At 41.1% G+C, this 25,680-nt stretch overlaps 1 protein-coding gene across 26 annotated transcripts in view; it reads right to left on the bottom strand.

Moving 5' to 3' along the window:
* Positions 1-25,680, bottom strand: part of ZBTB20 (zinc finger and BTB domain containing 20) — a 458,760-nt gene that overhangs the window by 50,165 nt on the left and 382,915 nt on the right. The window contains exon 10 of one of the 26 annotated variants that reach the window (XR_004747391.1): positions 18,494-21,182. The exons of the other annotated variants lie outside the window; for them this stretch is intronic. The gene's annotated coding sequence lies outside the window, so the exon portion shown is untranslated. Of the gene's footprint in view, positions 1-18,493; positions 21,183-25,680 lie in introns of those variants that run through there. 26 annotated transcript variants of the gene reach the window in all.

Genomic DNA, 25,680 nt, shown 5'->3' with positions numbered 1-25,680 from the left:
TTCATGGATGTCCTCCGAGTAAGCTAGTCTGTAATATTCATATGATCTCAGGCAGATTTTTGTGAGTACAACTGGGAAAAAAAACAGACTGGTACTTTTATTTGTTATCAAATAAAAACCAATGGTTGAGCAGCCACAAGCCTACTGCGAAAAGTCCAAAGACCCAAGCAAGTGAAAAAAAAACAAATCAAACAAGAAACCTGCTGAGTTGTAAACTGTAGTTTATCAGTATCATGCAGTCATGATGAGCTGACTGTGTTACTGCCCTAGGGTAAGAAGTTCTTACCTTTTCTGCAGGAAGTCAAATTAATTTGCCTTCCCTATCTAGTAATCCCCTTGTCAAGCAGTAAGAAATTCAGATATTGGCCACTGTGTTACAGCGTACTATTTAGAAAGTTGAAAGAACGAGAGAAATGAACAGAAACCACAGATCATGCATGAGTTGCTGAACTTGCAACACTCCTTCTAGAAAAACAGGATTAATATTTTAATTGCTGATCACAGTGCTATGTCCCAGATTCCAGCTAAGCATCTGGGAACACAACACACCTTGCTACACCAATGGGACTGTAACTCCCATTGAAAACATTCACCATTGACACAGTAAAGGGTTAAACAAAACTTGGTCTCAAGTTTATAAAGGCATCCTAACTGGCTTCAAGAAGACACCAAACATCTATGCATCTGGAAAATGGAGCCTGCAATTGACTGCTCTGTGCCATCTGCTCTCAAGAACATTTTCTGCTTGGGAGTTGCATAAGCAATGAAAAAAAAGCACACAAACAACTTCCTGTACCATGTTTTCGGTCACTTGTAATGACGCATTACAAAGCAAACCAGCTAAATATGCACAACTGTGCCTCACTCCAGATGACAACATGTATTATATAAGAGCAATCCCGGACAGAAAGACATTTACTTTAAAATATCACGACACAAAAAGCACCCAAGGGTAAATATTCACTGTATGTGAGAGTTGGGGGCAAGTGACATGGAGAATTTTGCCTCTATCTCAAAGCCCAAGTACAGGTTCGAAACTAGAAAAAAATTAAAAAGAGTACTTTTTTTTTTTTTTTTTTTTTTTCATTTACAAAGTTAGACAGAACTTGTGGCATCTCCTTCTGTAAAGGGGAGTTTAACTTGTAATGAATGTAAGCTTTTTGTTGTTATTTAATATCCCTTTAATGTGTTTTAGATTCAAAATTATTCCTATCCTGAAAGCTTTTAAAAACATCATTTGTTTAGACTCACTTTGTTTGTCTGTTGGGAAGCCATGGCCTGATTTAATCTCATATTGTGACATAAATAAAACAATATCCACAGGAATTAGAATAGTTTCACCAAAATAAAAATATCTAACTCCGAATGGGTTTCCAGGCCTTTAAATTGGGTATGTATGAGTTGGCTTGCTTCTCTGTTGGAGCCAAATGGAGATGTCTTGGGAAAGCCCACTGTCACTGCAAGCACAGGGAACCGCTGAAGGGGAAGGGTGACTGAAACCTAAAATGAAGCCAGGTGCTTAACTAAAGGAAGGGAGTTTGCCTCTGCCTTGGTGGGGTTTTGGTGCTGAAGTTGAGACGAGTTTCCCCACTAATGAACAGAGTCAGGCTATCAGTTCACAACCCTTAACACTGGATCACCCTACAGTATAGATCTGGCCCGCTCTGGGCATGGGCACATGATCACATTACTATCAAATTAGCAAGAGTTTATGTTGCTGCGAGAGAACAGACGATATATAATCTAGCCTGAAGTCAGAGTGGCGCAGACAGGTGATATCTGATCTGGCACAAAGCCTGCCATATGAAGTTAATCCATTTGTTCTGAAAACATTTGAACTGGTATGTGAATTTATCCTAGATCAACACTTCGTGTTATATGGCTACAGTTTTTGATCGGGTATTATGACCTGGATCCACTGTACCACCAAACCACAGCTTCAGGAACTGTTTATACCAGGGATTTTACATCGGCTCAACTAACTCCATCCATCTACAGGAAATTTGGGGGTGCAAACAGCTCCAGGGGAGAGGAGCTCCCACATACCTGAGAAGCTGGCAGTCCTTGTGAAGACTATCCTAGTACAGAATAAAGGGATTTGCTTCCAAATCAGCATCTACTAGTTCCATCAGGCCAACCAGACTAAGAACACCATACTCTCCGATTATCTTCAAAATACGGTGGCTTTTGTTGTTAATATGTGTTTTTCCTAGATAACAGACCCTGTAGGCTAGAACCTGCAGGACTGGATTATTCTCAGGAGAGCAGTTCATTTCTACGGAAATATCTCAGCCCGTGGCAAGAAAGTCTCAAGTTAATGCAACCTGTTTTATCATTTCAGCTGAATTAAGCAGGTGCACAGTTCACGTGGGCCACCTCTGTGTGGGAAGGAACATCAATATATTTTCTGTACCTACAATTCATTAATAACAGAACCTGGTTCGTATCCTCTTTGCTACAGCATCCTTCCTCTGCCTCCCTTTGCCACCTAGCCCCCTCCTCCTTGACTAATGCCTTACACCTCCAGCCATCAAGAGAGACACTGAACGAAATTTTGTTCATAATTATACTGGTGAGTCTCTTCCAGTTTTCATGGAAGTTACATCCTCGTAAATGAGAGCAGAATCCGTCCCTCTGTCTTTTCCAAAGGAAGACTAACGATCAAATAATTTTCTCACATCTCTGTTTGCACTTTCACAGTCTGGTTACATTGATTTGTGTCTCATAAGTAGACATTTCCTTTGCTGGTTACAAATCAATGTTATAGACCTAGCCTGCCTGCACATTTTTCCCTTCCCTCTTACTGTGTGAAAAACAAAGTGCAGCTTCAGTTCTTCTTGCTTTATAAATGTGAACTTCCTTGATGAAGCAAAAGAGAGAAAAGCAGATAAAATTCCAGCTCTCCCTCAAAAAAAAAAACAGGAAACGTCTGTGCTTAAATTTCTAATTACTAAGATGCTTTATGGTATGATAAACACCTTTATCATTCCAGTCCTGCCACGGCTTTGTTAACCTAGTTATAATCCTCTGCTTCAGATATCACAAGATTTCCCATAGCAGCCCACTGTGATATCACAGACATATATGACTTCATGGCATGAGTAAGGAAAAAAGAGGCAAAGGTTTTAGTCTGCAGCAGGACTGAGCTGCCACACAAAGCTCCTGAAAAGGATGGAAAAGAAAAGGGTTTGCAATTGGTTACTGAGAGGCAGTGAGCCTTTTGACTGGAGTATGAAAATACAACAGTGAAGATAGCTGGGTATTTTACTACAAATGGATACGCATGATAATAGAAAAGGAGTAGTAAGAAACAGAGCCATCAATCAGAATATACCAAGTGAAAGAAAGAACAGGTGTAAATGTGGAACATCTCAGTTTGATTTGCCTTTATTAAAAGAGCAAGAAAAAAAAAGAAAAAAAAAAAAGTAAAAGCAGCTTCAAGTCAATCTCATCAATTTTAATACTATGAAGAAGTTTAGGAAATGACAGTTCCACCAATGTGATGGAAAACTCAGGGCTGCCAACATAAAAATAGAAATAGATTAGAGCTGGCATCAATAAAAATAATAATAATAAGGCTTAAAGGATGGGAGATCAAAAAGGAGAATAAAAAGTTTTACAAGGCTTGCTACGCTGCCGCCACCACCATCAAAGAATTCAAAAGGGAATTTTATTTATTTTAAAGAACAGGTCTATGAATCAGGAAATCTGGGTCCTACTTACACCTCTTCTGGGGAATCTAAGCCTCGCCTTGAGAAAGATATTTCAGTGCTCTGTGCTTCAGCTTCTCTGAAAGGCCAGTCAAGTTAATAACAGATCAACTTCACAAGCGACTTATAAAGTTTAATTCATGAGTGTTGAGAAAATGCTTTGAGATCTTTATGTAGAAACTATTATAAGGAAGGAGAGACAAGAAGGAATGTGAGGATTCAGGTAACACTTAAAAAAGAGATTCCACAACTCAACTGCTTCCTGGAAATCACAGGAAAAGAACAAAGTACTTCCTGCCTGGATTTTATTTCCAAAGGAAGCTTAAAGTTTCCTAGCCAACTGGGCAACGTTCTCAGTACATTTCCCAACATTGCCTCCCCTCCAAAATAGATGAATAAGCAACTAAGTGGTAACGGGGAGCCCTGGCTTTGCTGCGTGCTTGCTCAGCCTCGCTTCCTCCTGGATGGCAAACCTGCAGCACTGTCTGCATGTGCCCCATCCCCGTGAATTAATGCAGTGCTCTTGGCCTGGTGGGAAAAGCGATGAGGAGAAGTTATGGCCCACCACATCTTCCATTCCCTCCTCACTACTTAAACAGCTGGCTACTTGCACAGCCTCTTGCCGGCAGCAGTTCAGGCAAGAAGCCACAACTGTTGCTCTAAGACTTTGGGGACCAAACATGCAGCCTTTTTGTCCCACCATTCCTCAACTCTAGGCAACTATCTGCTTTGCTTGTGTTTAAAATAGGCTTTCTAAGACTTTGGGGTATTTTAATAGTAGACATGATAGATTGCCAATGATAGATTAAATACATAAACTAGTTTAGAAAGAAAGAGAGATACGAAATAAGCAGACTAAAATCAAGAGAGTTCTAAGAACAAAACAAAATTATTCTGAGTTGATGCAACTTTTCCAAACCATTTTACTGAAATGTAAATGACAAAGCTACCAGGTAGCCATGAGATGGACCTGCAGTACCAAATCCATCCAATAATGTTGTTTTGGTTTATCATTGTCACAACTCCGGTCCCTAATAAGAGTTAATTATCAAGAAAGGACTTGAGAGGCAGAACTGCCCATACTTGGGTTAGTTTACTGATCAGGAATACAATCTACCAAAAAATCCTAGCAGTGATATGTTTCCAATTCAAGAGGACCAGCACAACCATGTTCACCTATAGCATGGAGAAATCTCAGTATGCACTTCAACGCAACTATATTTATAGCTACTTGTTTACAGCGTATGGTGCCTTCCACTGTACTCTGCACATTTTTCCTATCTTGCACTATCAAAGTTACCAGACAGTGGAGAGGTATGTATCTTTCCCTTATCTTATCCTGACCAGGCTTCACTAGCAAGGACATAAATTCTGCCTTTTCAATACCAAGCTGCAATTAGCACGGAGGTCGTGACACTGCAGTTAGCACAAAGGTCACAGCAGCACGGCTACCCAGGGGTTTCCACATTAGAGTTAAGCACAAGCCCAAACCACTCCGGGCATATGGAAAGGTATAAACTTCTATAAGCCTGCATATATGCATGCCAGGAGTAAATATTTAAGTAACAAACAGCATGAAAACATGAGAATGAGAAAAACAATGTTGGTAAGCACAACAGTGATCAAAATACCTAACTGCCAGATGGACAAAATAGATTTACCTGGTGGTGAGCACTGTGGAGAGAAACGAAGTCTTGCCTTTTACATTTCATGCATTTTTAGAAGCTGCTCAGATTATTTATTTACTTTAATCTGACGTCAATTCTGCTGACAGTAAGTGCTACAGCAAAACTTCAGCTGGAATACAAACACCTTCAAAAATTCCAGGTTATCTCAATATGGTGTTTCTTCTTGGTTCTTTATGTACATACATACATACATACATATATATATATATATATATAAACACCAGAAAGTGAACACTGTGGTTCAAGTCACCTGGAGACCAGATCAAGCATTTTGCTGCAGGCTCACGTTACTTTAAAACCTAGTCTCACAAAGGCTCATTACAGGTCAATGTGATTTCTTTCCCTTAACATCTCCGAAGAAGCGTCCTTCCCTGCCTTGGATGGACTTAGGTAGCCAAAGGTGAGTGCTGGTATTTGCTACACGTTGGAGCAAGTGGCCTCAAAGTCCCAGCCCACAGGACTGGCTCCAAAAGCAGGTGTAGCTGTTAACTGCAATAACTGAAGTGCATGTAACGTGAGAGGCTTATATTCTTACACTTTAGGAAAAAGGGGGAGCAAGGGGGCTGGAGGAGCCTGAAAGGAAAATTAATAAATTGAGATCAATGGAAGCAGCCTGGAGGCTGCTAAAAAGTCTCTTTTAAGAGCCACAGACAATGGCCACAGTCTAGACCTAACACACACACACAGAGAAAAGTCAAGACAAATCAGCACCATTAAAAGCTAAGTAATCACATCACATAACAGCGAGATACAGCAACAGTCTCTCTGTCTGGGCTCGGAGGTGAAATCACCTGGAATGTGACATTTGTTTCTGGGCACCTCATCATCAGAGTGATTGGAGAGAGTTCAGAGAAGAGCCACATAAACCACCAGGGTGGTGGAAAGACTGAGCTACTAGGAGACGAAATGGAGAGCTACATCTGCATAGCCCAGTTACATGCCAATGGCTAGCAGATGAAGGGAAAGGCAGGAAAACAAGCTGCGTATAATTGAAAGGTGCAAATGCCAGGAAAAGGAAATAAAAAAAAGGAAAGGAAAGAAGAGAGAATAACTAATAACAAAAAGGTGTACAGATAAAATCAAGAGCAGTAACATAAAGATGAAATTCCTGAGAGCAAACAGTGTAGAAGAGCAGTCTCCTTAGGGAAGGAGCTGAAGGTTGACTGTGTGTTTAGGACTGCCGTAGACAAAACAGTAGACATGTGATGCACACACAATCCTTCATTGGCCCTGGCGAGATGGGCTGAGCAGGTCCTGATTGTTTTTCCAGTTTGATGACTCCAAGGTACACTGTGTTTTTCTGGCCTAAAAACCATCCTTAAAAAACATGGAAACCCATGAAACACACTTTGGCAGGTTGGATGATGATTAACCAGAAGGAGACTAAACTTATGTTTGGTGGATAACCCTGTGAATTAGATGGAGTCACACAAGAAGAAAGGATTAGACCAGTAAGGAGCAAAAGGTGGCTCTTTTAGCATCAGATGGTACAACAAGGAACAGCCAGAGGAGTGGATAATGCACTGCATAAAGAGGCAGCAGCATGTATGGATCAAGCAACAGATCTTACAGTAACGTGGGGGAAACAACTAAAAAAATACGTGACCTCCTGAACTGTGAGTTGGTCAACCAGTATCAAGGAAATATAAGTGGCAGCACCACAAACCCAGAAACCTGACCGTGCAAAAAGGGACCTAGTCTCTTTCTGTAAAGCATCCTAAGAAGTCAATGACAAAAAGATCGAGCCTTGCACTCTTCCATACTACTGAACAGTGGATATAAGCTTATGAAAGAAAAAAAAAAATACTCCCATTACTTAAGTATTAAAACACTGCAAAAAGCTGCACGCAGACAAAATCCATCACAGATCCATGCAGGGGGTGGCAGTGGAAGGAGGGCAGGCATCTAGAAATGATGAGATGAAACGCTACTGTCACTTCCCATCCATAACCCCCCAGCAGCAAGGAGTGCAGTCAGGAAAACCACCAGCTAAACCTGAGACATAAAAGTTAATACATAAAGCAAAACAGATCCTGACTGATTTCAGCCTGCTCTGGAAATATTCCTTAGCTTTTTAAATGGGAAAGCGAAGAACTTTTGGATAAAAAGCAAAGGGAAGGTGGAGACAGACGAATAAACTTGATTTTACTGATAATTTTCAGCAAGGATGAACTCCGTCTTTATAGCAGTGGTGTTATTAAAGGCGAAAATTAGGTTAGTGGCCTATCTATTTGAGTGTCATCTGTTATTCTTCTTATATATTTTAGAACCAAGGCTAAAACATAAGCTGTCTTTGGACCAAAGACACTGATTTAACTTCCCTGTGGCCTTACGCAGGAGTTTCTATGGCAGACACCAAGTAGCCCTGACAATGCACCACCTCCTGGCATAGTCAGCTTAGCCTAAGGTCTAGGAATACACCTCTACTGACTATAGGGTCCTTTTATGATGTGAAGGAAAAAAATCTCACAACATTTCAGGTGACATTTCACAAAATTCATCCCTGTTTATGAATTACTCTTCCACTAGCCCTCCTCACTGGCTCAAATACGATAAGCAGAAGACCCCCTTTGTTCTACCTTACTCAGTGGTCCTTCCTATATGAAATCCTAAACATAAACACAATACCGATGACTGTGCAAATCGTGCACTGGAAGCTGAAGGTCCAACAAACTGGAGATTTCAGAATCAGTATCAGACAAAGTATTCTCATTACTCTTCAGACCATTGCAATTCCTTCCAAAGCCCCTGATTTAAAGAAAGATTGGTTGTCCCCATTCATAGCCCAACTCCACAAACCCCTGTGTTAGCACAAGTGGGGGACTTGTGAACTGCAAAGTGATGGCAAGTCTGAGTAGCCAGAAAGGGATGTCTGTTCAACTGCTTTGGTCCCTGCAGCCCATGTATCAAGCCCCAGCCTGGACAGCTTATTCACTTTCTGCAGCTCCCCTCGAACTAACTGTATGTACCTGTCCGTCTGCAGAGCCAAATATAGCTCCTTCTGAAAGAACAGAAAGGAATCCCTATTGAGCCCAATGGAAGACAAGGCTGCCATGTGTCTGCCTGGTGCTGCAGAGTCCGGTGACAAAGGTGGCTTGAGGCTGTGTGTTTGTTTTCCAGCTGATACACATTGATAACTTGACCTCCGCACTTAGAAGATATGTGCAATATTTTGTTGCTTACCTCAGCTTCTACAGGCCCTGTATCTTAAAACCCCATGTATGTCACTGTGGGCTTTCCAAGCAGCTGACAGACAAAATGCTTCTGACAGCCATTCTGGCTAGGGTAACACTTAAATGAGGAGGAAACACAATGCTACTCGCTCCCTCAAGTGCAAGCTCGTTTTAAAGTTAATGCTGTATGCCCATATAGATGGGATGCTTTAATGACCATAAGCCTGCCCAAACCAGCGCTCCTAACCCTATGGGTAATGCTGATGTGACTGACAGCTGATAGCTCTTCTGAACACCAAGCAGAGCACTGCAGTCACTAGCAACTCAAACTGCTTAAAATGGTGTGATTTTTATCACTTTGACAATACTTACGACAATTCTCTTTAAGCATAAAAGGATTTTTTAAATTTGCTAAGATTTATAAAGTGAGCCTGCCTAAAAGTTTGATGGGTTTATGTAAACTGATCTTTAAAATCACATCCAAAGAACAGTCTGATTGTGCCTTATATCAACATTAGAAAAGGTCTCTCAACTCACAGATATGACTTGGGATCTCCTTCCCTCGGTTTACTGAGCCTCACACTCAGCTCACTCTCCCACTTCCCCTTTTCCCCGAAGTCTGGGCTTTCCCCCCAAACGTAACAGTTTTTGGCTTCCTCTGAGGAAGGGAGAGAAATGAACATGATAAGCAGTGAGACAAGGATTGTGAGAGAATCAGTGTCTGAGCTGATCAAGCTAATTCATCTGTTGAGAAAGAGACCAAAACCCCTAAAGTCCCTCAAAGATCCAAAAGCATCTCTCAGATTATTTCTGAGAACAACCTGAAGTCGGTGCCATCCAGAGAGCACTAACATATTAAATGCCATGGCAGAAAGAAAACACTACGCAAGCAAGAAGTTGCTTTTTACATGAGCTGAAGTTTTTAAACCATCCCCCACGGAGATAATCATAGTAAGATCCATAGCGAGAAATATCTTGTTACAATTCCTCACCAAACACTAATGTAAACAACACCACACTTCTATATTCAGAAAGCATCTATATCTCTGACAAGTCTTCTAAGTTTTGAGGACCAGAGCAACAAAAGCTAGACAAATGCAAGCAGGTCTTAATTTCCAGATACGGGTATCTTAACAACTGAAGGGTGAATCAGGATTTTTTCTGGCACATAAAGTATTAGGTACCAGAATACCTAATCTCTAATTTATGGCTGATTCAGCTCCTGCTAAAATAAGAGATGCCTGCGGATCCAAATAGGAGGCTAGGACATTTCAAGAAACCCCAGAGCTATTACCAGGTCTGACTGGCTGTGATACACAAAGATGCTTTTTCAGGCAGGAGCAACGAGCGTGGCGGCACCCGACACAAACCGTGGTCCTGTTTGAACAGCCCCTTTAGCAGAGATCTGCACAGCCTCCCCCCTGTTACTGACTTTCTGTATGCTGCCAGCATAGGTGCACCTACTGCTGGTGCAGCAGATGTTAAAGCAGGAAAACCTGACTCCCAGCGTGGCGGGATTAATGGGGCATTAACATTAAGGCCCCAGTTGTGGCCATTTAAATGCTAACAGCCCTAAGTTAGCCAAAACACAAGCTTGCAGTGTGAGCCACTAGAACTTAATTGTAGAACATTTGGGGCCAAAACTTGCCCCAGGATATGCATGAAGTCATCCCGATGATGCTAATGGAAACCCATGTGCTATATATTAGAAAAGCAACTGGTTCTAAAAAGGGGCTATTTTAAAGCGGAACATAACAGGTTAGTTTTTGCTGAACATTCGTTTTACTATTTACATTTATAAAAATAAATCACGTCACCGATGCCCCGACTCATCAGCTGGACTCCGATTTACATTCTTCGCTAATATTTCTGCAAAAGTCAGCTAAAGAAAAGCTTGGTTTTAAAGCCGAGCATGTTGAATTAATGTTCTGTTAAATCTGGCAGATTTTGTCCATGGTTCTCTATTGACCCTTGTTCTAATTCTCCTTTTGACACTCTTCTGATGCACCTTTTCCCATCCCATCCAAAGTGCTTTTCATGGTCCAGAGATGCTTTTTTTTTTTTTTTTTTTTTTTTTTTTTTTTTTGACTGAACGGAGTGTATTTCGTCCTCCTTTTCACCTCCCAGAGCAGTATTTCAGGGCCCATCATGAGGTATACCATTAAAGCTAAAGCATGCACGTGGCTCCTCTTGCGTCGCTGCTAACAGGTCTGTTAGATTTCAAAGCTGCTGGGCAGCAGCAGGCAAATGCAGCTTTTTGTTTTAGCAGCTCAGTTACAGCTAAGTGAGCATCTGCCCTGGCTGTACACAATCAACCGTCTATTTCAGAGGAGTATAATTGTCAGTACCTTTTGCTGCCCTTTGAAACTTGGTGCGCAAGCCTTCAGCCTGAGGGCCCGCTGCAGTGTTTAGGACATTAAAAGCCCCATCCTTCGCTGCTTGCTACCATATGCCATTATTTATACGTGTGTAAAATGAGAGGGGAATACCTCACTACCTAAAGCTCCCAAAGATCTGTTTTGCAAGGGATTCATTAACTACACAAGAGGCAAAGCTGGAGAAAATCAGTGTTGTTACATGGTTCTGTTATTTGCTATACACAAAATACTGAGCAAAACCCTGCTGTTGCTTTACAGATTTTCCCCTTCCTGTTGACAGGAAGCAACTTCGGAAGCGAAACTGTGGTGAAGTTCAAGACAGTAAAAGTTCCCTGCCTTCGTTGTGGACTGCCTGGTGGCCAAACAGTTTTCCACTGTAAAACCTAGATGTAATCTGTGGCTTGCATTCATTGCTTGGTCTTCAGAACATCCCTTTGGGAGCAGAGAGCAGAGTTGTATGGTTTGCAGAGAAACAAGGAGAAATTAAAATAATAGATGTCCACTAAGTGCAGGCACCCAACTTGAAATACTTGTAACTAGATTTTGGAGGTCTTTGCATTGCTGCACGTGTGTTCAGAACTGTTTCCACAAACAAGACTGAGAAGTAATCAGCACTGAACCCAAATCTAAGAATGGACAATTTCAAGCTACTTTATCTACGTGAAGCTATTTATAGCATGTAGGCAACACATAGATGAGACTGAGAAAAAATATCCGGCCTCTCAGTGCACACTGACACTGCGTAGCATATGCATTAGTGTTTAATGAAGTGTTTGGGGTCCATGCTAACTTTGATTTGTAGGGCTTTAAGTCATGCAGCTCCTGAGAAGTGAGTGTATGCTGCCATGAATACAGAGAAGAATTTTTAAGACCAGCTGAGTGTGTTAAACTCACAACTCTCTTTATTTCAAGGCAAGTTGTGAATTTAATCTCTTTCAAAGGTTTCAAGGATCCTATCCACCTCTTCTGGACAGATACTCTCAGGAAAGGATGTACTGTAAGCTTGTAAGCTGTACCCTCCCCTTCCATTGTATCCATTTGCCACTCTTTTCTTTCTGCCTATTCCTTTTTCTTTTTTGTCTCTATTTATTTCCAGTCTTTCCCTTATCCTTCCACTTGTTTGTGGTTTTCAGATTCAGATACATATTTTGTAATACTCTCTAATGCACATCTTTTTTCTTTTTTTTTTTTCTGCTGCTCCTACTCACCACTCCTGGCACTGTCAATGTCATATGCCACCACAGTATCTGGGCTGTAATTTGTGTGTTTACCTTTACCTTGCATTTATTATGATAAACTCTCTGTCTCCTGCCCTCACCTTTCGTTAACTCTGATTTCCTATCCTCTTCAGTTCATACCACTCCAGAAAAGGCAGGAGGGGGAATTAAGTGCTTGTGGAGGCAGTGCTGGCTGTCACTGATTGATTGACAACGAGCACGGTGCCTACAAGTGCCGAGATGCTGCAGTTTGTAGAGTGAAGGGAGACCTCGGTGCCCGCTACGCCCTCCTTGATTGGAGAGACGTTTTGAGTGTGACTGCCGATCATTGTTAGCCCAGTGACTCCCTGCATTCTCCTCACTTCCTTCTCCCAAGCTGTCAGACTGGCAAGGCTCAGGAGAAATCACAGGTTTCCTAATTGCATTTGTGCCTGCACAGAGAAAAAAAAAAAAACTTAAATGCAGGCTGGTCAGATCTGATGATGGAGAATGTATCGCTCCATTCTGTGCTAGTGCGGGCTCTTCAATTTGTGCCTGGCAGCTTCCTTGTTCCCGAGGACAGAAAGATAAACTGTGGCTTTGTATAGATGGGGAAGATGACAAAGAGAAAGGAGAGAAAAGGAAATTCATTACATTTATCAGCACAAACACTTTCTCAAACAATTCTGCAATTTCGTGTACCAAGTCCCCTCCATGGGTGTCTCTCTCTCCTGGATGGCTGCCTCCTGGATTTGTAGAAAGAGCTTGTTCCTTTATCCACACAGTATGACTGGAGGCCTTTCCAGATGCAAGGCATCACGTACCACTTCCAATGACATTTCCTCAATTAATAACGCCTCTGCTACTCCCTCCTCTGCTACAGTGAGAGGATGAGAAGGGGCTTTGGCTATTTAAGCAGCGAGTTGTGCTTTGGCAGCCAGGTGAGCCAGACAGGAACGCACAGCAGCAGCCAGGCTGGACTCTGAATCTGACTCAGAAGTGTTGAAGTTTTCCTTTGATTGCATAGGACAGATCGTTCTTTTAACAGGCCATTTTTCTTGTCTAACCAAACACATGGGTTGACTAAGTCAAGGTGGCCCAGAAGCTCTTGGGAATCCCGGCGTGTTTAATGATCTGAGAGAAAGCAGAAGCCACAGGCAGTCAATCTCCTGGGTTATGGGTGGCTCTGTGGGTAGCCTTAGTTTATGCAGCTCATTGGTCACGATTGCTGAAATAACAACAAATTGCTTTCTTCTTTTTTATCGCAAAGTCTCCTGGGAAGCTTATTTTGCATACAGTGACTCAGAATGCTGCCTGCTAAGCTGCACGTACTGTATGTCTGTCTGGAACAAGTCAGGGTAATTTGTCCTCTTGTTTACAGCAGCCTATTTATAATGGTACAGAGTTGACCCAGGGATACACGAAGTCCCCTCTCTGAACTCTCAGAAAGGGGCTTTTCACCCTCATCACAAAGCCTGGAAAACTACAGCTCCCCCATCACCGCCTTCCAGTGAAGATGATCACCAAGGGCAACAGGGATCAGAGTGGCTCGGAGCAGGCTTTGATGAAATAGATCAACAAGAACATTTGTTGTGCCATGAACACAGCGAGACCCCCCTGCCCCAAGATGATCCGAGGCCCAAAGGATGGAGGCTAAGTATCCTCGCATATGTAAGGATGATAGTATCCACTCTTACTATTTTCCCCAGAAATAAGTTGTTTGCAGAGGGTAGTGTCCTCAGAGAGACTGCTTTCAAAGCTCAAAACTGCTAGAATGAAATCTATAAAGCCACAACCTTTCTCAGTCAGCCAATTTCATCTCTTAATAATATCTGTTTCAGAAACCACCGCATGTCACATATGTGGAAGGGATATGCATGTAATAAATCATACATGTGCACTCTAAATTAATTTTTCACAGGAGTAATTTTAAGCGTCCTACATTAGCATCTCCTGCTGGCTAACCTTTCCCCCCAAGAGTTAGATTAACAGCTCTCCAAACAACTGCTTCTTCCCATACAATGAAAAAAGTTTTTTTTTTTTTTTTTCACTGTTACAGATACAGCATTCCTCCTTAAACCTGCAGCCTAAGCCTAAAGTCCAGTCTTTACTCAAAATTTTGTCTTTATATTTGTGTGCAATTTCTATTTCACCTTAGAAGAAAGGGAACGTCTCTGCTCTGGAAAAGACAGCAGGTTTCATAATCAGATGTGTCATGCTTATTTTTGACCCTGTTGTAAGACCAAAACTAGTGATTATATGAATAGATTTCACATGTTTCTTATATAAATATCTACATATGTGTCTGCACACACACATGCACAAAAACCTCCAATAATACATATTCACGCATACATGTGCATAAACGACTATTTAATCTTATTTTACATGTATATATAATTACTGACTTGAGTATATACTTATACTTACATGCATATACTCACATACACAGCTTGTAAGCATTTTACCCTCATTATATGCTTTCTTCCCAAGCTTTGTGCTGTCTCTTTTGTGATATCTGAAGTATATGGCTGAAGATGAAGGGATAAGATGAATTACCCCTGTACTTAAGAAAAGAAACCTAATATGCCTAAAGCTTACCTAAAATATTTTCTGTAATCTATATATCATTAAAGAATACAAAGAACTTTTCCCTGCATCCTCTTTTATTTGCAATGAGCAACACCACTTGGAAATGGAGATTACAAATCTCCCAAGCTCATGTCAGTAACACTATGTACCACATCAGGGATACTATTTCTACTATAGCTTTCTCCATAACACAAGCTGCAGCAGGTACTCACTCTTCTGCCTTTGCTCGCAAGCCTCTCCTCCACCGTGCAATTTCTAGTATCTCAAGCTCCTTAATGCTTACACAGAAAACAGCTTCTTCTCCTGCTCCCAAATTCATTTTTCTTCTTTCTTTCCTTTTCAGATCTTAACAATTGCATAGATTTTTACTTTTTATAATTTCACCACATATCTGACTATAAATTAACGTGGTCCAAAGCCCTTGAAAGGAAATTTTCATTCCTGAAACAATGACAAATACAAGGTGTGAGTTTTGCAATGACAATAAGAGATTTCTCTATGTACAAGACAGTCCTTTCATTTTCAAAGAGGATACACAGAACAGGGTTGGAAGCTCGTACGGTCCTGAGAGATCAGCAACACTATATATAGCAACGCTATGTACAGAAAAGCCCTAGATGTAATTTTCAAATTATTCTAAAATATGTTTACAGTTATTCCCTATCTCTAAGGTTGGTCATGAAGGACTGGTAGAGTTGATTGAACAGATGATTCAGAATGGAAAAATGTAACCCCTTTTTATTTACGGTACCCAAGTTTTATTTTTTTTTAAATTATATTGTTATTCATTTGTGTGTGCTGAACAGCTAGGATAATTGGTTTATATCCCTTTGGTGATATATGAAGGATTCATTTTTTTTACCATCAGATTTATGCTGTGTGTCTGGTCATCTAAGTCATATGCTTCCTGTTTTTAACTGGATGACAAACTTTTGAAACAGGAGGATTGATTCCAAATGATGCATTAGCATTCATAATCATAAAAGTCTTCACCTGCACATTTCTGAAATATTCATTAGGAGAGAATTATGGCAGAATAAAGCAGAATCTGAACAAATATGCATAGACGCCATTTTGTGATGTTTTGCCAGGCCTGAAATTAAAGACATTTTAGAGACAGAGGAAGAGTACAAACAGTTGAAATGGGGAACTGTAGCATTTTTGTAAGTGGTGTTACTTTACCAAGACTTTCATGTCATGAATTATCCAGTGATATAGAATGGGATAAGTTCATATGGAAAGTTTTATGTTACAAACTTATCATAGACTTCTCTACTGTCCAGGAAAGCGATCCTTCCAAACTTGTGCCTTTGAAAATGTTATTATGCCAGCTGTCAAATATTGTCCAGCCACACTACACCATTAAGAAGAGAAACCCTCCTATTATTACTCATTTTAGCCTGTGGTTGTATTTTGTTGTTTCTTGGCAATCCCACTTCAAGCCCTTGAGCATTCTCCATCCAGAAGGAGTGGGAGAGAAGTGGAGGTAACAAATCTGATTATTGGTTGAGAGCCACACACAGCTTTCCTTTCCCAGAGAACAGATTTCTGCAGTAGTACGTGATGGTGGTGGCAGCGGAAAAGTCTATCTTGGAGTGCAGGGACTTCAAATGCTTATTCCCTGGTCTTCTAAAAAAGAAGCCTCTGAGCTCATTTGTTCTATAGTCTCACACCACACCAAGAATATGGCTGGCAGAGAGCTGCTTTCCCCCAGGGCAGCTCCGTTTTCACCCTAGCAGACCTGGCCACGACGCTGAAGCGTGGCGCAGGAGGAGAATGCTGCATGGGGCCGGGGCTGGAGGGGCGAGCGGCGCTAGCTGTTCCCCTAGTACCACGGACAGAGCAGGCAGCCCTGGGCTTCCGCTGACAAGAGCAAAACGAGGCCAGTGAAGAGCAGGAACTTCTGTCTTCTTAGTTACACAGGATGATCAGACTAATTTTTGTACCCACTAACCTGTTGACTGGCATTCTCGGCAGTTGCTTATCTTAATCACTGTGACTTGGAGGGAAAATAAAGGAGAAAAAAAAGGATAAGATAAACTCCAAAAGCTGTCAACAATGATTTCTGATTATGAGAGCTGCTGAGATCATATACCACTGACATCAATAGAAACTTGTGCGTAGCTCAGTATCCATCAGATTCCAACACCCAGAGATGTGATTAATGCATTCTGATATGAGTCACAAAACTAACTCCTTTGCACAATGCTTTGAAAATTATACTTAAGACTGGGAGGAGAGCTGGACCTCACCGTACATCTTATCGTCATCCTTTTATGAGGGAAAAGCATTTTGTACAACCAATTCTGTACTCTACTGCTTTCATATTAGGTTTCACTCTGAAGGTGTGCATTCCCAACATTTCTTTCTTTCCTGGATACTTATGTGGAATCATGCAGCTCATCTCAAAACCTTTAATATCTTTTCTCTCATAAAATCCTTGTAGATCACTGAAGTCCTAGCATTCCTGTTTTACAGAATGAGAAACTAAGGCTTGGAGAAGTTAAGTTACTTGCCTAAGTGACACTTTTAATATGCAGAAATCTGAAAATCAGACTTTGGAATTCCAACCCAGTGATGATTTAACAATTGCAATAGTTACGGCTTTCCACTTCAGGATTAAAGACCCTCAAGACCCGTTTTCTCCTTTCCTCCTATGTCATTAAATCAGATATTGCAGCTTTGTCATTTCTTATTGTAGCTGGGATTGGCAGAGGCTGTAGTGCTGAAAGTCCCAAGAGCCAGGAACCACCCCCAGAGGACTTTTAACTTTTGACCCTACCTTCTTCCTCTGCTTCACTGAATTGCTTAACATTCCACGCATTCCAAACATTTTGCAAGCTTGCGTCTGAGCTTCTCTATCGGCAGCATCAGCTTTAATTTGTTTTGGCAACATTTTCTGGTGATGTTAAGGTGAGATGCACACTTCTTTCTGTTGTATTGTGCATTTGCTATTTCCATTCTGGATGCTCAGACAGCACTGAACATCTGTTGAGTCTTTCTTAAACCTGAACTCATTGCCTACGTCTAGATTCACTTTCACAGACCATTTAAGAGTGTGGCTGTTTCCCAGCCCCATACCTCCTTTCTTCCTTTCTCTGCCAGGATGTTCTACTGCTCGGTTCAATCTCTGAGTGGTTGATCTCAAGACAGTGTGTTTTTCCCTCAGCTCTACTGTCCCTGCGCTCGGTGGCACAGACAGTCATATGCAACTGAGATCACTCAAACCCGTCATTAAGGGATCTTGTATGCCAGCAGAGATGCCGCAGTAGACTGAGAACATCATGGTCAGGTGTCATAAAAAGTAACGTATGTTTGGCAGCCACAAGCTTCATTACATCCCCAGGAAAGGACTTTTACAAAATGAGGCTCCCTGGGTGCAAGAATCTTGTCTATCCGTATTTATCTACAACTTCAAGTCATGGAGCCAGATGGATAGCAAGTGAGAAGCAGGTTGAAGGTTCTTTTCCTGATGGAAACAAATAATGAATACCAGTTACTTTCAATACCATGCTCACTCTGCTTTGGCATTAGGAGACATCCTTATGCACGGATTTCTTGCTTTCTAGTGTTTGTATGTTCTGGCCCAATGCTGTTGCAATGTACATGTTAATGAGTGCATTTATTATATAGCTCACTGCACAAAGATTTCAGTTATATTATGGAAAACTCCCTAGTACTGATTTTTGGATCAGATATTTTCTGCATGTATTGAGTCTACCGTTGGTTATTAAGCAGCTTTTCTCCATTTTTGTTCTCTTGGTTCTGCCTGGGAACAAACCTTAAGATGGGTCTGCCCTCTACTACTACCCTTTTTTTTTTTTTATCCCTCCCCTATATCCCAGACTACAGTGTAGACCTCTCTTAACCCAGTGAGACAAGATAAGCCTTTTCTGCCTGGCAGCATTTCAGAGACATTAAGTGTAAGAGAGAAGGTAAGTAATTCACCATGCCTCCCCATTTCTGTAATGGGGGAGGACATCTTGATACATTTACAATACTCCTCTGGGGATATTTCATCAGTTATACCTAACTCTAATGGACAATAATTGATTTGAACTTTCTGCTTAGCACAGAGCTGTAAACAGCTTCACTCCAGGTTGCAGCAATGAACTGGTGTTTTGTAAAATGGAGAGAAATTTGGAAAACTTCTGCATTGGTCTATTAAGTAAGCTAACACCTGAATGATCCAGGAATAAACTAACTTGTCCTCTCAATTTTAATAACTGGGAAAGCAGTTATTAACCTATATTATACATTTTTTCACTCTAATATCTCTCCTTTTTTTTTTTTTTTTTTTTTTTTTTTTTTTTTTCAGGGTTGACATTTCAGCTATTTCATTTACTTTCAGCTGAGATTTGTTGAATCAGGATACAGTCTGAGAAGGTATTTTAATTGCTCTATTTAATGTCAGATGCTTATTTTTGTAGTTCTCAGAGCAAAAAGTCTAGAGAACTCTTTGTCCTGCTGTAGTCGTTAGACAACATTTGCTAATGTCTAAAGTCTGTCAAAAAAATAGCATCCAAGGCTCTCAGGGTATTCCCCTCCCCCTCCCCCAATCAATTTTTCTATTGGTTGGTACCTTGGGCTGTTTTATTCCTGGGCATGAAAGCAAAATTCCATCATTTTTGAAAATTTGGCATATACAGTATTATATTTTTGCCAAGGTTTGCAAAGTGAAAATACAGAGTTCTTCTTAGCTCTGCTAGGGAATAACTAAGCAGCCCCTGTTATCACATGCTGTATTTTTTAATGCCTGTTGCATTAGAGATTATCACAAAAGGTTGCAACTGGGGCAAATGATCACATCAGTAATCCATATTTTGAGATCCCTACTTCCAACATACTGATCATTATGGTGGGCTATGAAAACACTTTCGCAAGGCGTTAACAATTTGTTAAAGATAACGCCAATGCTCACAGAAAACTGACAAGCAAAGCAGCTTTGCTTTACGTTAATAATGCTAAGGTTAGAATTCAGGCAAGCATGAGCAAGAAAAGCCAAAATGATGACCTTCCCATTTCAGCCTTTTGTTCCTCTGAACAGCAGATGTCATTCTGCAAGACTGTATTTATGCACTGTTTTGTTGCATTGAGACAGAGGGAATTGTCTTGATTTTTTTTTTTTTTTTTTGGATCATAATCTTGGACTGGTGCTGGAACAATTTACTGGCCTTGAAAGCTTTGCTACAAGGCCACAGAAGTGTCTCTAACACAGGCAGGTCAGAAGATGTCAGATTTCAAAATCAAGCAGTTCTAGCTGCCACTACTGCCTGACAATTTGAACCAGATCCCAACCTATTTTCAGCCGGTATGAGCTCTGAGAGCCTAATCCTCACAGGCCTTTCTCATTTTGGTACTCACTAACACCACTGACACTGGCCCTCTGAGCAGGACCAGGCCTTTTGTTTCCCATTTTTCCAGCTTGCAACAGGTGACTGAAGACATACTGAACCAAAATGGCAAAAGGCAAGATGGTCACCAGAGTAACTTTAATACTGTGAACAATTAGGATGAATAATGACAAGCAGCCTATGTGCCTGCAGGAAGTTGAGGACTTTGGTATTTGGTATGCAGTTCCTACCAGTGCTGTTATTTTAAGAGATAAAAGCTGCTAATTTCCTGCTAGTCCCTTGTTGGAGAAGAGCTTTTGGCATTCATCCCACACCAAGGTAAGGAGTGAGTAGCAAATACTAGGTGCAAGTGTAAATTTTACTCTCCGGATTGTGTCCTGGTGCTACACACACAGCGACAGGGAAACCGGATTACTGCCGTTAACAGGCTGCATTCTCTTCTGGAGTTTGTAAATAACCGATTAAACAGAGTATTTCCACATTTTGAAGGTTAGGTGAACCAACGTTGAATGCCAACATGCTTCTGGTTATTACTGTGGTGCTTTTGTTTTCTTAGATTTTTTTTTTTGTAGCTCAGTCTACCTTGACTTTTAACAGGAGGCACAGCTGTATTTTGAGTATTTTCTGATTAATTACTCAAAGGGACACATTTCTTGACCCAGTGCCTCAATTTACCATCTTTCTTGAGAAAAAATTATGATTTGGGAATAGCAGAAGATGAAGAAAGAGAGGTGCTGGCAGTAAGGATTTCATCTGAGCACTTCACATTCCAGCACATTTCAGGCAGAAACTGTTAAAAGGAACTGGCTCTTCTAATATACTCCTTATCACGAAACCACAAAGACAGACTGGACTCAATTATTAACTTCTGTAGTGATAACATTTCCCCCATCTCTCCTATCCTCGTGGATATCCCAGGAAATGGATGCTGGATGCAATACATGGTACCAGCTGTCAGCTTGTGCTTCATAGAACAGAGCCTCGCTGGTAGCAGCGAGCAGCAGAATATCCTGGCATTCTGTGCTTCGAAAGGTGCCTTTCCATGGAGGTGACAGCCGAGAACAGAGGGCTCTCCTCTTCACAACAGGAGTCTGCAGGAATTTAAGCAATCAGGCACTGACAGATTCTTCCAAGCAAGTGGAAACAGCCAGTGAAGACTTAGAAGCCTACAAAAATCGTTGATGTTTTTAACTATAGTAGTAAACAAATTGCAAATTACTGAAGCAAGGTCTACTAAATCCATTTATAAGATCACCTCCTGGTCTTTCAAATTATTAGAGCAACCCTTGAAACTCTTTGTATCTCCAGCTAATTTCAAGAACAGATTTATTTATTTATTTATTTATTTATTTGCTAGGAGCACCATCACCTTCTTCTTAGTTCTCTGGGTGCCCTAGGATTCATATGCAGCAAGATCCTAGATGATACACCACTACTTACAGTTGTTTCCTTTTCTGTACACCCTCTCTGAATGTGGTCTAAAAAGGATGTTAATCAGTGGAAAGTCATAAAAGTTTCCAGTATATACAATGATGACAAATGAAAAGAAATTCTTTACAACGTTGCATCCTTCCTATCCTGTAATGTTTCCTCTCTTCTTTAATAGTAGCCCTACCCTTTCCCCCTCAGACTCCCAAGCATAAGTGCAGAACTTCTTTCTATGGGTTTTCTTTTCCAGTAACTGTTGAGTCACAGAATCACAGAATCACAGAATAGTCTAGGTTGGAAGAGACCTCCAAGATCACCGAGTCCAACCTCTGACCTAAAAAGGACGAGTCCTTTTTTCTGTAACTTTTATCTGAGGCTTATCAACCTTTCTGATGGCTCTGCTTAGACTTGTGCTTAAGGAAAAGTACTTGCTCGGCTTCTACAGCTTCCTACACCTTTGCCCATGTATGCAAGCTTACCCTTCCTTCCTGCACTGAGCAATGCGTGTCTCCATGACTCCTCTGGGCTGCTTAAGAGGCCTCTGTGAATCTTTTTATTTTGCCACCTGAGTTTTACAGTCTTCCCCGGATTACTTTTTTTTGCATTTCTTTAAGCAAAAATAAAGTAGGCTACCATAATGTGTCTGTTCTGGTATTCAGCAGCATCAGAACTGTTTCTGAAACAACTCGTAAACACTTCAGTGTGGGCCTGGGCCAAAGACCAGTTCTTTAAAGACACGTTATAAATGGAAATCTTCTCCTATAACACATGCTATTTGCAACAACTGCTTCCTTCCAGCCATTCTGAAATGAAAATATTAATAATTCTAATTTACCCAAGTAAATAATTATAGGTGCAACTTTTAGGCTCTCATGATATTCTAATTTTTATTAAATTGTATTAAAGGAATGCAATGAAATGCAGCATGATGAATTTATTTTCATGAAAACGGGGAGGAAGAGAATAGATCCAGTAAGACAAGATGCCAAGATCTTTGTAAACAGCAACCTTGGAAGCCTACCTCTTCCCATTCTGTTCAAGAACTAAATCCTGCCCTGAACTGGCTTAAACCAAGGTGCTCCAATCTTTGGAATTCAAATTAGACAATTAAATTTTCAAATAATTCTTAGATACAAAACCATCTTGCATATGGTTCCTAATGACAATCTCCAACAAAATATTGCTAAAGGAAGGGATAATTTTTATTGCTCACCTCTCCAAAACTTTCCCCAAATGGCAGCCCACACATCTGATCTTGTTATTTTTCACTTGTGATTCTGGATACATGCAACAATTGTCTGGGAAATATTGCAAGGTCCCTTTATACAGGGTGAACTGGGTAAAGAGTCAAAATAAGTGGTGCCAATCCTGTATCCATCTGGTTTATGACTGTTCCAGATGGAAGGAAGCTATTAGAACACCATTCTTAACTCCCAGCAAAGGCAGAATATAGTCTCCAAATTAATGATTTACCATATGAGCGACCCAAGCTTAGTCAGAAGGCCAAGAAAGTACTTGGCCCACTCAAAAATATTCAGATCAGCCTCAAAACAGAAAAGACCAGATTAACAGTTTCTGAAGTCTAGTAGCTGAGGGAGTTAGGACAGCTTGACAGTGCCTGACAAAAGCAGGACAGAAGTCAGCCCTTCCGCTCCCGTGAAAGTTAAAAATACAGGTCTACCATCCCCTACACATTTTAGGACAACGGTGCTCTCCTGCAGTGGAGTTTCAAACCCGGTAATAAGGACCCAGCCTTTGACACCAAGCACTCCTTCGAATGAGAAAAGCTACTGAAATGAATTACCTTCATTTCTTCTAGTAAGCGCCCTACTTAACCGCCAAACTGCACCAACTACGTGAATAAAAATGTTCCATTAGCAACAGAAAACACCCGGCAAGCGTGGACAACTGGGGCAATCGAGAACTGAGTAGATGGGGGGTGACCAGTGGGGTCCCCATCTGCCAGTGCAGCTGAATGGCAGGGCAGGGCACAGCGAAGCACACAAAGGGCTGGATGAACAGGAGGAACCCAAAGCTTCGAGTGACACCTAAAGGCAGCTGGGATAATAGAGACCTTGAAAGAGGTCTTTGAAACGGGAATGTGGAGCAGGGAGAGCAGGGGGACAGGAAAGGCATAACTGAGGATTTTTCTGTTCGTTAAAGTAAGTAAAATACAGCCCTCGCTCATTATGGAGGCAGACAGCCTAGCCAAGCTGGTACATCTCATCAGCCTATTAATAAAGCTGCTCTCGAATCTAGTTTCACAAGGCAAGCCATCGGAGTCTGTGCTTCCAACGTGTTGCACAGACACAGGGCTATGGAAAATCTCACCCTCTGGAGAGACCTGAGTGAGGCAGTCTTTTTCATTAATACCAAGTCTGCACAATGAATCAACAACAGATTCAATAAGGCCAGGAAGAGCAAAAATAGAGCTTCTGACCAAATAAAAGACATGTAATGAGATCAGAGGGAATTTAATGGGAACCTCTATTCCACTGAATAGACAAGGTCCCAGACATCCTCCTTCCTGGGTCTCAGGAGCTAAGCCAATAGACTTCGAGTTGCATCATTAAGTTCAAAATCAGATGAACTGTAATTGAAGTAAAAGTCTTATTTTTGGCTTGTTGATCAAAATGGAGATCAGATGTGCCTGAGGGCATGATTTTCATCAGGACCTCAATGCAATCCTTGATTTCCAGAGCACTGCACCTGCAATGAATCATGGGCTCAACTAGGAGCATATTAATACCCAGTTACCTGGTGTGCAGGTGGAAATAGCGAATGCAATATTTAAATGCTTTAAAAGCACCTGCCATTTATTATGAACACAATTCTTTTCGGGCACAAAATTGCATCTTAACTCACACATGCCATTATTGAAAATCATGCCCGATGATTTTGAAATAGTATATTTGCATTTGTGCCTACATCCTGATAGCCTTTCATTTTCCCTCCCTCTAACAATTGGCCTAAAAGATCCTCCTCCTCCTGGCTAAGGAATTTAATAAAGCAGAATGATCTCGATGTTGTGATCTTAGCGGATCCATTAAACTTGTGGGAGAGTACAGCAAAGCTACATCAACCAAGAGAAGATCCTACACTGTAACCTGCAGCCAAAGATCACTAGTTAAATCCACAAAAAGCAGCATGTGGTCCCTCCTTTAATATCTAATACAGCAGACGATGGAGAATTGAGAGAAATGAGAAATCTTGTTCTCATGGGTGAAGGGACAGCCTGTCATCCGCCCAATTTTTTCCACACATGAGTAGGTAATAAATACAGATTAGCATCCATTGTCCTAATGTCTTGAAGCTTGCCCTCTTAACTTAATGTCACACACAGATTCAGCACATCCTGTGGGATATGCTGGTACCTAGGCAGAAGAGAAGATAATTTGGGGGTTTGGTGATTTGGTGCAGACAAATGAAAGAAATGAATGGCTTCTTCATTTCACTTGTTTCCTGCAGAAGAAAGCATCTGCATCAAAATGAGTTTAAACATAAGGGAATACATTTTCAATGTGTTGCACAGGGATTTAGCCACATGACTCCCATTGATGTTTATGGGAAATGAGTGGCTAAATCCCCATGTAATAGGTTGAAATTTTAGCCCAAGGAGACTGACTGTGGAGCAACTCGTCAAGGTCTTTGCTTACAAAAATTGTGAGCGTATCAACCATTCTCAAATACCATCTCTCTTTACTGATATATAATCAAGTGGACCCCTTGAAAGGGACCGGTGAAATTGCCTCTATTAAAAGGTCACTGAAAACCTTTAAACTGCTCTAGTAGTGAGTGCATGAACATGATCAGTGGGTGAAAGGGCATGTCAAAGGCTGACTTTTGTGTTGATCATGTCACTTTTTACAACCTGACGCTCTCCTGGAAGACAAAAATAAGGGGTTATTGAATGATTTAATGCTTCGAACTTCAGTAACAAAAGGCTTCTAGCAGCATGGACATCCTGCTATAAAATGCATCAAGAAGAGCTTCTAACCATAGTTAGTCTCAGTAGGTTGCAAGAAAAGAAGGAAGATGCTAAATCCCTTGGCTTTTCTCCTGCCTTAAGGAGGATGGAGATAAGCGTCAGATTAAAGTGAGAGAATCTCTTCTGTTTTCCAATTACACAGATTCAGGCCTACCGCTAGCCAGAAAATTTTC

Source organism: Oxyura jamaicensis, chromosome 1, assembly GCF_011077185.1.
Source record: "Oxyura jamaicensis isolate SHBP4307 breed ruddy duck chromosome 1, BPBGC_Ojam_1.0, whole genome shotgun sequence".
NCBI classification, from domain to species: Eukaryota; Metazoa; Chordata; class Aves; order Anseriformes; family Anatidae; genus Oxyura; species Oxyura jamaicensis.
The sequence above is the reverse complement of the archived record's forward strand: the minus strand, read 5'-3'. Positions and strand labels throughout refer to the sequence as shown.